The 11,885-nt window shown below is 42.2% G+C and overlaps 1 protein-coding gene across 3 annotated transcripts in view; it reads right to left on the bottom strand.

Annotated features, from left to right (window-relative positions):
• Window positions 1–6,375, bottom strand: part of ppm1bb (protein phosphatase, Mg2+/Mn2+ dependent, 1Bb) — a 19,710-nt gene extending 13,335 nt beyond the window's left edge. For all 3 annotated transcript variants that reach the window (XM_079293710.1, XM_079293708.1, XM_079293709.1), the window contains exon 1: window positions 5,989–6,375. The gene's annotated coding sequence lies outside the window, so the exon portion shown is untranslated. The remainder of the gene's footprint in view (window positions 1–5,988) is intronic.
• Between the last annotated feature and the right edge of the window lie 5,510 nt (window positions 6,376–11,885).

The raw sequence follows: 11,885 nt of genomic DNA on the forward strand, positions 1-11,885 counted from the left end.
GCATGTGCCCAAAAAAGGCTGGTAGACGCAAGGAGTGACTACAGCTGGTTTCAGAGGAAGGGGTGTGTGTGTGTCTGGTCTACGCATGTGTGTGCAGGCAGTGTCAGTCAAAAAGACGCTCTATAAATACGACAGGCCGGTTTAGATTTCATGTCCAGGGTGGGGCAGTGGGCCACGCTATTCACATCTCTATTGCTTTTCTAGCATCAACAGGATTCCCTCCATCGAGCTCTCGCCACCACCTACTGCCTCTCACACGTAGCCTATATGTTCATGTATGGTAAGAAAGTGCGTGTTCACACGTGTGTGAGTGCGAGAGAGAAATCGGTTGTGTTCACCAGCAGTGATTCTCTCTAAAAATAAACACACTGCCATTGCATAGCAACCACCCACCCTGCAGGGCAAACATCCAGGCTAAGCTTCATTCAGCGACAACCCCCCCCCCCCCCCCCTCTCTCTCTCTCACACACACACGAGAGGAAATAGTAGTTGCATCATCTGATCCATTAAAGCAGTCGCAGCAGCCAGACCCTGAAAGGAGACATGCAGACTGCAAGAATACATGCTGATAATACGAGATTTCACTGGCTGACAATGGTACAATACTACAACAACACACAAAAGCCCAGAGAACATCTCCATTGAGACGTCAGACTGAAACCAGGAACTCTCAAACCACTGAACCCACTCAAAACTGCTGTAACCACATGTCGAAACCAACACCCCCTCATGCTAAGACGCACATGTCTGCCAAAAAAACCACTGGCTACGAAGAAGGGAAGTGGAAGGTCGGGGATTACATAATGCTGCAGAGAGCCTGAGAGCCGCTCTGAGTGCAGGCACACTCGCACTAAACAGTAATGCTGTCCTGGAAGCGAGGTTCACACATAGCATCCATCATTATCCAAGTATACATGCATCAATTCTGTATGTTGCAACACACAGACTCACCCTGTCGGACCTGAATATCAAGACAATGGGACAACAGCACCGTGGGATGGTGGTTTGATTAGTCTGAGAGTCTACAAGAAATGTTATTTTTTACCTTGGCTTTTGTATTGCTTTTGTGAATAACTGGGAAAACAACTGAGCCAATCGGAGCCCTAATGGGGGTTACTATCGTGGGAAACAATGTCCATCATGCCTAATCAGCAAATACAGATAAACAACGACCCCCCTGTCCAACCTTTAGACTGTTTTTAATGAGTGGACAGTCACCATGACGTCAGCCATTGGTTTGTAGCCTCGAGTTCACCATCTTGGTTTTCAAACAACCAACAAGTGACACAAGAGGGTGGAGCTAAGTAAAACCAAACACTGACTGAGGCATATTTAGGCGACTGAAATGTTGGAATTAACTGTCATGAAGTGAAACAGTGTGAAAGGGTTAACGTTGTGAGATGGAAACACAGACAACACCGTGGTGTTGACCTGTCAATCAAAAGTTAGCCCCGCCCTAAAGCATAACCTGCTTTACTGTCTATTTTACTCTAAATGGGGCCGTACTTCACTAAATGAACATCATGCTGTGTTGAAGACTTGAAACTATCAACTGAGACCATAAACTCATGTTTAATGAGAGAATAAATCAAGTGAGATCAGGTCATTTACCCATAGACTTCTATACAATGAGACTTCTTTTTGCAACCATTTAGTCAAGCTCTAAAGGCTGATTAATGTGGTCACACAGAGCCAAGCTAGTCCCAGCTAGCGCTACATACACTTCCAGGTCAAAATTCCACTTTTACAGTATTGTGTGTTTACAACTTTTATGAACGTGAAACTTCACCGATCTTTTAACCGGCTTTGTATCGCTGCAATGCAATAAATTATGCATTTCTTCTGATTACAAGGCAAGGAATCATGGAGTTTGATTATTTACATCACAACGTAGCAAGTAGGCTAATTCCTATGGGCTTAGTTAGCTACTCCACAGCACTTTCACATCTGAACTGTGGAGGACAGAAGCAGTATTGTATCTTTAAACCCCCACATTTACTCAGACAACCAGTGTGAAAATTGTTCAAATTAAATAACCAGATGTTGCCCTACAATTACCAACAACTTGGCAAAAATATAAGCAAAACAAGTGCGATGATCCTTGAGTTGACAGTGACAGCTGTAACACTTCACCACAACAACAAGCTAGACAACTGGCTAACTGTGTCGGTTATTTTAAGTATCCATAACATTTTCTCTGCAACATCCAGAGATCATCAACATCGGTCTACGTGATGAAGGACGATACCTGATAAATACGACACGATCATGTGATTTCCCCCCATATTTAGGAGGTGAGGAGGACCACGTGAATGCATCATGAAGCTAACCAACCCAGAGTGGGTTGTAGGATAGTGAGAGAGTGCTGCAGAGGAGACGCCGGCTCACATTTCACAGCCGCATTTGGCGAAGCCTCTGGAATGGGACGGCCTCGTCGAACCGTTATGACGTATTCAGTCTTGAAATACGGACTTTGGAGCCGGCAACACTGAACTGGCACACAGCTCGGATTGTGCAGTTTGGTAACAGTAATGACTTCTAAAACCACACCTTTCTATTGTGTCTATTCATACACCTGGAATCCATCAGCGTTACATTTTTAACGCTCTTTTTTTATCTTAACTGCTGAACCAATTTAACAGATACTTTGACCTTGCCTCCCTTGTTACATTTATGTTATTAGAAGTAGAACCAAGACAGTTGCAGACTGCAAACAGAATAAACTTTTGGAGAAAAGCAACCTGACGTCACGCTGTGGCGGCCGATCATGTGAGCGGAGATCAATGGGCCACTCAAGCCTGATGTGGTGTGAAGACTTTCAAAGTCTGACATACCACATGAAAGGAGAGGCAATAAGGGCGGAAAACAATGATTATTTTCATTGTCAATATTGCTTTATTTTTTATTAATGAGTCTATGACAGTGTAAAAGGCCCATCACAAGGTCAGAGAGTCCAAGTTGACATCTTCGAATGTCTTGTTTTGTCGGACCAAAACTACAAAACCCAAAGATATTGAATTTGAAATGCCATAAAAACACAGAAATATTTGAGAAGCTAGAATCTAAACAAGTTGGTTGGAACAGCACTAGAGGCAATCAAACAGTTTGTAACAAAAGGTTTTCTGTTGTCCAAGTGTCGACTCTCCATTTAAGAAGAAATAGAATCCAACAGCAGCCATGGCAGCAGTTTCCTAAAATCTTCTTTAAACCAAGTGCACCGTCCTTCACAAGTGACTTACAAAGTACAACAAAGATTATCTAGGCACTAAGATACTATCAAGCAACCCAGCCATGTTGTTAATCATCACAAAGTAGAAATAACAGAGTCTCAGACTCCATGGTGGTGTCTACAAACGTCCCGATTGTCCGACCAACAGCAAAAAACACAAAGATATTTAGTTTAAGATTAAGAAAAGCGGAAAATATTCACATTTGGGAAATTGGAACCGAAATAATGTTTTTCAAATGTACAAATAACTCTAGTATAAAGCAGCACTTAATATCAGAGCACCAACATTAATGGCAAAGATAAACTTGGTACCCTACTGTCAATGTTTATGAATATTTCATCAATAAAAATAAATATGAAAAAAAGAAATATCTGCATGGCTTAATGGTACATGTACTTCTCACCCTAACTGAATAACATACATAAGCAGATGAGAAAGCTGCAGTCTAACTGATTCACCCCACTGAAAACAGTTAAACGGGCTCGACACAGTGAGACTTTTCAAACCAGTGCAGTTCTTCCCTGTTATGGAGGACCAACGAGGGCTCCTATAGTGATTTGCATTTGTTTAAAAGCCTGTTGTGACACTTAAAAGTTCCATCAGTGCACAGCCAAGACCTTTAAGATCCATCAAACTCTAAAACAAGCTCGTTGTCAGTCTCCTGCAGACACCGTGTTTCATCTGCTCCTCAGTCTTTATACTGTTGCCTGCTGACTCAGATAAGATTATCAGCTATTGAACTCCTCCGTTATCTGGCTGGCAGGGCACAAGACCAACACGCCAAGTGATGTCATACTGGTCACCTGCGCACCTTATCGCAATCTGATACGCCGGTGAAGGTGAGCAGTGAGGCTGCTGGGTTACATTTCAATTCTGCACGATAGAAAATTGATGATGAAATGTGAATTTTAGGTAAGGCTGAGATGACACATTGCTGCAACATAGTAGGGAGGTTTAGAATGGCTTAAATCATATAAGATCATTTAAAATTCTCAAAGGATATCTCACACACACACTTCTTCACATGGAAAGGCAAGGGCTTCCCTTTCAACATAAAATGTTATACATACTCTCTCTACATTGCTCAACAATAAGGAAAGTCAGAGTAGAACTTGTCCTTTTGAACGCGTAGAGAAAACCTTTGAACCGAGTCATGCAACCAGGGTCCCACACGTGTTTTGAGCCCTGGTTGCATGAACACGTCCAGAAACTCCTATTGCCATATTGGAAAAATAAAAATAAAAACTAGAGACGATTGATAGGAGTAGAAACAAAAGGTGACATACTTAGCTGACCACATTAGTAGCAGTAGTCAGTACTTTTTTCTCTCTTAAAACAAGAAAAACAACATTGGAAACCCAAATTCAATGCCCAACTTTATCAATATATAACAATCATAAATCAGTTTGAGTTATCGTTGATTACATGTGCTCACATAGACCTGTGCTGCTGTTTATCGATAGCAAAGTTAGGAGTTACCAACCAAGCGCATGTTTATGGTCAGGGAACACCCTGCTGCCCTGTGCCTGTGGACCTGCCCCTCCCTTTTAAAGCTTGGAATAAATGCAATATAATCTAAACATAAAAGCGGCGATGCAGCAAAGTCACCTGCTAGATTATGTTTGTGTCGTCTGAGGCATTGATCGCACACTTGGAACTATACAAATACCTCCGTACTTGACCAGTTTACAGACAAAACAGTGAACATGTTTAATTAAAACTAAAACAGTTGAAGCTGCTAATTTATTCATAAATATTTAGTTTGAGTTTCCATCTCTTGTTGAAATTGTTCATTTCGGCAGTTTTTCAGCTGAACAATACCTATTGAGCTTTGTCCAAAAAAGCAATGATGCTGTTTATTGTTGGACAACTTACCCATAGTACACAAGTTAATATATATTTTAGTAGTAGGATATCAGTAGAGAACCGGTGTTGGAGCAGTAAAACATGACTAACATTAAGTGTCATCTTAGCTTAGATTACACTTCATTTGTACGGACTGATTTCACGTGCTTCAACAAAGATACCAGACGTGAAAATGGGTGCTTGCGTGTATTATTATCCTCTAAAAGGTCACTGCATACACAACAGCAACGTTAGCTATATCGCCACATAGTTAACACTAACTTTTACTTATTTAAATGAATAGGATCTGTGGCCGTGTGTGGTTGTTTAAATGTAATGTTACATCGTTAAAAATACCACTACACTGCCATGCTAACATAGCTAACCATTGACACCCATAATGACAAAGTCCGCTAAGCTGTCATTAGCTAGTTACATGCTAGTGTAGCTAGATTAGCTCACAAGGGACCCGGCTAAGCACTGGAGGCCACCGTGTCGTTGAAGACTTACTTGAAATGTGCTTCATTCACAATTAACTTGGCTAACGTTCGCGGTAACGTTAGCCAAGTTCATGTGGAACTTCAGACGATGGATCGTGGTTATATTTAGACAATGGTCTGTTTGAACACTGAGGTTATTGCACAACACAATTAATGTTGAACGTACCGACGAATAATATTTTTTGGGAATGCGTTTCTCTGTTAAATACCGATCCACTGACCACATGCTGAACTCCAGTCTACTAAACACTGCTCCCTCGACGCAAAGGCCTAGTGTGTTGATATGAGCTAATGGTAGCCAAGTTGCTAATGTTAGCTTCACAGTTAACTAGCTTGTCAAACTCAAGCTAACGACGTTAGCGCACATACTATCATGCTAATGACGTTAGCTCGTATACTAGCATGCTACTTACGTTTTCCTGCTGTCGCGAATGTTGATCCAATCTTGATTATCTGCTGGATTCTGCTTTTTGTGTGAAGATGTGTGTCGGTAAGCTAGCTATCTACGGAGCTAACGTTAGCTAGCTTAGCTGTGTTATGTTTCCTTATTTGACACAAAAATAATAATCGAGATTTGGCCTCAGATGAGCGGCGATAATTCCTCTCTCGGTGGTTCCCTGCTTGGACAGCGTTGATTTTTACGCATGTTTGACGCCCGTTTCTGTCTCACATAAAAATGAAGACTAATTCCGATCGTTCCTAAGCAGATACGGACACGGAGAATTGTGTTATATTGTACAACACTGACAAAATCTAGCACTTTCTTCAATTGAAAGGCCAGAGCTATCCTTCGACTTTGGGTGCTGAACAAGAGGAGGTGTTATTTTTGGCATATGCTCGGTGATTGGTTACAACGTCAGGGGCGAAACGTCAGCTGATTGGCTGCTTCTCCTGTCAATCAGCGCTGCCCCTGAGCAATACTGCATTCTCATTGGTCTATAACCGAAGTTCTATGACGCAGTGGATCTGTGGAGATGCGCTCGTAACTAAGTTTGGCGTACGCCGAAAGAAAAGCGGGCGGTGTTGTCGTGAAGTAAAATAAGTTCTGGGAGTCGATTGACCGCAAACTGACGTCCGAGACTGAACATGTAAATTAAATCAAAGGTGGCATAATTAAGATTTAAATACTACATAATCCATATCCTCTATATGTTTGGAAGTCACCGCACACGAGTGCCCCGGAGTTGAATAACAAGCGCAACCTGATTCAAGTACAGCAGGGACGCTTGAAGGGGTTTCAGTTGGATCCTTCAGCAGAAGGAGTAATTGTACCATCTTACTGTAATTCACTAGAAATTAATCTATTTTTAAGAAATTACACTTAAATATAAGGCCTCATTCATTTCCTGTAGCCTATATTTTGTTTAGGCAGTCACATATTTCAAAACTAAATCAAATCGGACCAAAATATCATCATAGGAGGAAAATGAAGTTCTATCAAATAGAAATTATGATGATAAGGAAGTTGAGAAACAGAAGGATACATTTTACTGTTGAGGTCGATATGTCATAAATGAACTAAATGCAACCACATCAATGCTAATGTCAAAACAATATGCTGTTGCTGCATGCATTTATTGTATGAAAATGTCTTCTTTATAATGGTTTTTATTGTTTATCATGGTTTTCAACATGCACCTACACCTTGTCCACGACGTTTCTGAGGTTTTGGGGCATTTTATATCTCTATTATTGAGTCAACAGCAGAGCGATGGCTTAAAAAGGCCTCATTCAAACCGACATGTCAGATCATAACAGCATCAGAAAGCTCTCATTCAACTTCAGAACAGAGTAAGGAAGTGGGAGGAGCTCTGATAAGAGTCCCTGTTTCTGGAAAGGTAAACTCCCATTCATTGTCTCCATAGACAATGTTGCATGACTCAGAGTTGGAGCACTTTTATGCCTTGGATGGGCACGAAACTCTCAAAACTATTGATGTTTGAGGAAAAGTTAAAGGCACAAGCTCGTAAATATTAAAATGTGAGGTGAAGCGTTACGGCTCCTGATGGGCATTTCTCCAAGAAAATAATTAACAATACAATCTGCATCTTGAATAAAAAACGATTGCGTTGTGTCTTGTTCACAACTGCAACAACGAAGCACTACAACTCGCTGCTCACAAAAACCAAGAGGCTCACATAAAGATGTTTAGTTCGATAGTGGCTCAGTGGATCAGTTATGTTGTGTGTGTGTGTGTGTGTGTGTGTGTTTGAGGGGAAAGCAGGGCTTATCCGTTGTCATTTTTTGTTTCTCCCTCAGGATTAGACTTGTGTCTTGTTCATGAAAAACTCATCAGATATCAGAGCAGTCCCCCAAGGAACCAAGCAGGGTTATGAGACACAGGTCAGATTAAGACCCTGCTTAAATACTGCGTGCGTGTGTGTGTGAGAGTGTGTGTGTGTGTATGTGTGTGTGTGTGTGAGAGAGAGAGCATGTTACATAGAGGGTGTGAGTGAGCAGCAGAGCATTTCATTTTCCAAGATGTGGGATTATCACTGGCAAAATTTGATCATTCTGCTCTGATCAGGATGTTCAATCAGAGCTTATCCCAAATATTAAACTCTCAGTCTTTTGCCCCCTTTCCCCTCAATCTCTCTCACACACACACACACACACACACACACACACACACACACACACACACACACACACACACACACTTGTCCACATGTGCAGACTCTAACTGCCGAGCTTCTCATTGAGTAAAGTGGCCCGCTGAGCCTACTGTCGGGTGGTGTGTGTGTGATTGTTCAGCCACCTGGTCACCTCAGGGGATGGGTGAGTAAAAAGGGGGTTGCAGGGGGGGGGGGAAGAAGAAGAGGAGGAGTAGGAAGAGTTGTGGGGTTAGGGTCTCTGGTGGGGCGATGCTAGGCTTTAGCGTCTTATGGAGGCAGCTGAGGAGAGTAAATTAAAAAACTGTTTTGTCTAATCCGGAGCACCAAGAACAAGTGGCACACACTCCAAAATCTGATCCCTCGTGTTGGAGGAGCTTAAAGGCACACAAACATTCCCTCAAATGATATGCACACATGCACTTACATGCATGCATTCATACACACATGCTGCTAAATACTCCGTGATTGTGTCCCGGGCCAGCCGGACGGAGGGAGGGGTGATGGGAGGGGTGACGGGAGGTACGATGCTCTGATCTGCACTCTCATTTTCAGCCTGGAGATCTGCACCCGGGACATCTGGGTCACAGCATTACTGCAATATTCTGCTTGTTCATTCCCAGCTTTAAAGGGCTTAGAGTGACAGGCCTGCACACACACACTCACACACACACACACACACACACACACACACACACACACACACACACACGCACACACCCAGGGACACAGATATAGGCTCGTATATAACATGTAACAATTATTTACAGTGGGAAAAACGCGTGTCTGAATATGATTGATGTATTTATATATTCATAAAATAGATTTGTGACTGTAAATGACAAAAGAAAATTACCAGAGGTGGACTATTGACACGTTTCTCTGCAGCAGGCAGACAGAGCTACAGAAGCTGTGCGCTCTCGCTGGTGCAGTTACACCGCCCTCTAGTGGTGAAAAACTGGTTTCACAGCAGAGTAGCCGTTCTGGTTGTTCACCGCCAGAGGGCGCTGTTGGACAACACACCTGAGGAGATGGAAGGGGACGGACCAAAGCTGCCAAGAGCTCCTTTTTCTCCATTAAACGTTTAGTATTAAAAAAAATAAAAAAATCTCCAATACAAAAACAAGATAGTTTGGCTGATTATCAAGGGAAATATGTTTAGAATACTATATTACATTTGATATTCTATTGCTGTAGAATATTTTACATCTATTCTTATTTTAGTTTTATATAAAAATGATTATAAATGTTGTACTTGTTCTGTCCACCTGTACTTATTTCTGTCCTTGTGCTGCATATGATATATATCGCTGTCTTATCAGACTTTATTTGTATCACATGCCAATTTACTTTTGTATTGAATGACGCATATACTGTCCAGTAACGCATCATCACAGATCGATACAGATATGTTGGTTTAGAATCAATCACGTGTGAACGTGAGTAGCATTTGAATACACCACAATGCATGACTATTATTCTAAGTATGGCTGAGTTTGTACGACACAAAGGTTACCTTAAAAACTCTGCTCCAGGTGAGGCTCGAACTCACAACCTCGGCATTGCTTTGCTGTATACTGTCATATAAGTACCGCGCGCTAACCGATTGCGCCACTGGAGCTTCGGCGGTAGGCGGCTACGATTTCTGTTCAAGATAACTGGGAAAGCCTTTGAAGGACAAAAACATCATGAGTTTTGCGAGACCTTACGTTCATTTTGACTTAATTCGTGTACTGGAACGCGCTAGACATGAAGGAGACCAGTGATAACATCGAGGGACGCCGGTGGTCACACGGAGTCCAGCAACGTGCTGCGTTCAAGTACCTCTCACAAAGCACCGACTTCCAACTTCAACACGAGTATATTATGATTTTGAGTGTTTTGGCATTTTCCTTCGTCGAAAAAACAAACAAACAATTTTATAGTTTGAAGAAAACTAATGATAATGAAACTTACCTGACCTATCGCGCTGTGTTGTTTATTCACTCTATTTATAAAATATAGTTAAAAAAATAACCCAAATAGGCTTGTTAAGGCATATTTTTGAAAACCTTTTAGCAGCTAAATGATCTGCCATTTAAAATGCCTCAACATCATCATCAACAGCTGCAAATCTTTGTGAAAAACAACTGGAAAATACAAGCTTCAGACTCATTCAGTCATTTGGACTGCCTCTCATGGTTTGGGTTGGTTCCCGTCTCGAAAAGGCCGTATGCTCGCAAATGTGTGGCGACAGTTTGGGGGAGATACTTTCCCATCATAAAGAAACGGTTTTACCACAAAGTCGAGAGGACACTCACTTTCCTTGGGTGTGTGAACTTGACTTGCCTGCACAGATCCCGGATCTCAACCTCGTCCAACACCTTTGAGATGAACCGAACAACATCTGTGCCCGAGCTCACACATCCACTCTGAATGAGAGTAAACCCCTGCAGACCAAAATCTTGTGAAAAGCAGCATATTAAAGCCCATGTTAAATGGGTTTTTTCTAATCCCCTGCAGTCCCACATGCATACTTCAGACAAATCCAATTACAACATGTCGGGTTCAATCTAAATAACCTTCAGGGGAAACCACAGACAGCATAGAACATATGGTGGAAACTAAAAACACAGCAGTTGCAACAGTGGACTGTGGTCATATTTTTAAATGCTGCAGCAAAAGACAAAGCACGAGAACCTCGAGGCAAGCTTCCCGGAACATGATTTGTATCCTGAGAGCACTACTCATTCCTCCTCACTGGGTCAAATTACCATCATTTGTTGGGGGCATTTTACAACATCATCACACAGGCCACAGTGTGTACCTGGCCTCCCCATCTATCCATCACTCCCCCCCCAAGAGCAACACCAAGAGAGGCAGAGAGACGGAGTAGGTGGCTGGGAGGCAGGGCCGCCTGTCGGGATGTAACCCCGCGAAATGACTCACTGAGAGTGGACATCATAATCCTGCAATGTTTTTATTTTTCAGCATATTCATAATTCAACACATGACGTACAGGAAACACCAACATAAACATTCTGAATGAAAGAGAAGAAAGGAGGCTCTCACCTCAAAGACATGCGGCGGCGATGCCAGTTTTTAAAAACCCATAATTAAACACACCTGAAGGCAGGATGGGTTCACCAGCAACTTTCTGTGGCAACGCCCTCTGGCAACATGCAGCATGGAGAGAGAGAGAGAGAGAGAGAGAGAGAGAGAGAGAGAGAGAGAGAGAGAGAGAGAGAGAGAGGCCCTGAAAACAGGAGAAACTTGACTGTTGTTTTTAAGAAAAAATGTACAGCAAAGATACATACAGCAAACAACTGCTTTCTTTTTTCTTTTTTGCCTCAAAATGTTACCAGTACATCATGGCCTTGAGGAACATATGACAGATCCATGCCCTTCTCTGTTTGAAAGGAAGTGCTTTAGTTATGTTAGGGCTAGGTAGGTACAGTCGGCCATAGAAATAGGATGAGTAGATTTACAGTGCTTTAATGAGATATACAATATATTATACACTGGGTCAGGAGGGAGGCGTTCGCTGTTTGATGTGAGCTGGCTCTCTATTTCTTTGCCTTGTTATATTTTCAGACCTGCAGATCTCTCATGAATGACTGACAGCTTGTTTGGAGTTATTTTGTGAAACAATGTCTCCAGGTCATCATTCTTCAACACCGGCTCCAGCTCATTGATTTAAACCTCAACAAGAGCATGAC

The sequence above is a fragment of the Melanostigma gelatinosum genome, assembly GCF_949748355.1.
Source record: "Melanostigma gelatinosum genome assembly, chromosome: 21".
In the NCBI taxonomy this organism is placed as follows: Eukaryota; Metazoa; Chordata; class Actinopteri; order Perciformes; family Zoarcidae; genus Melanostigma; species Melanostigma gelatinosum.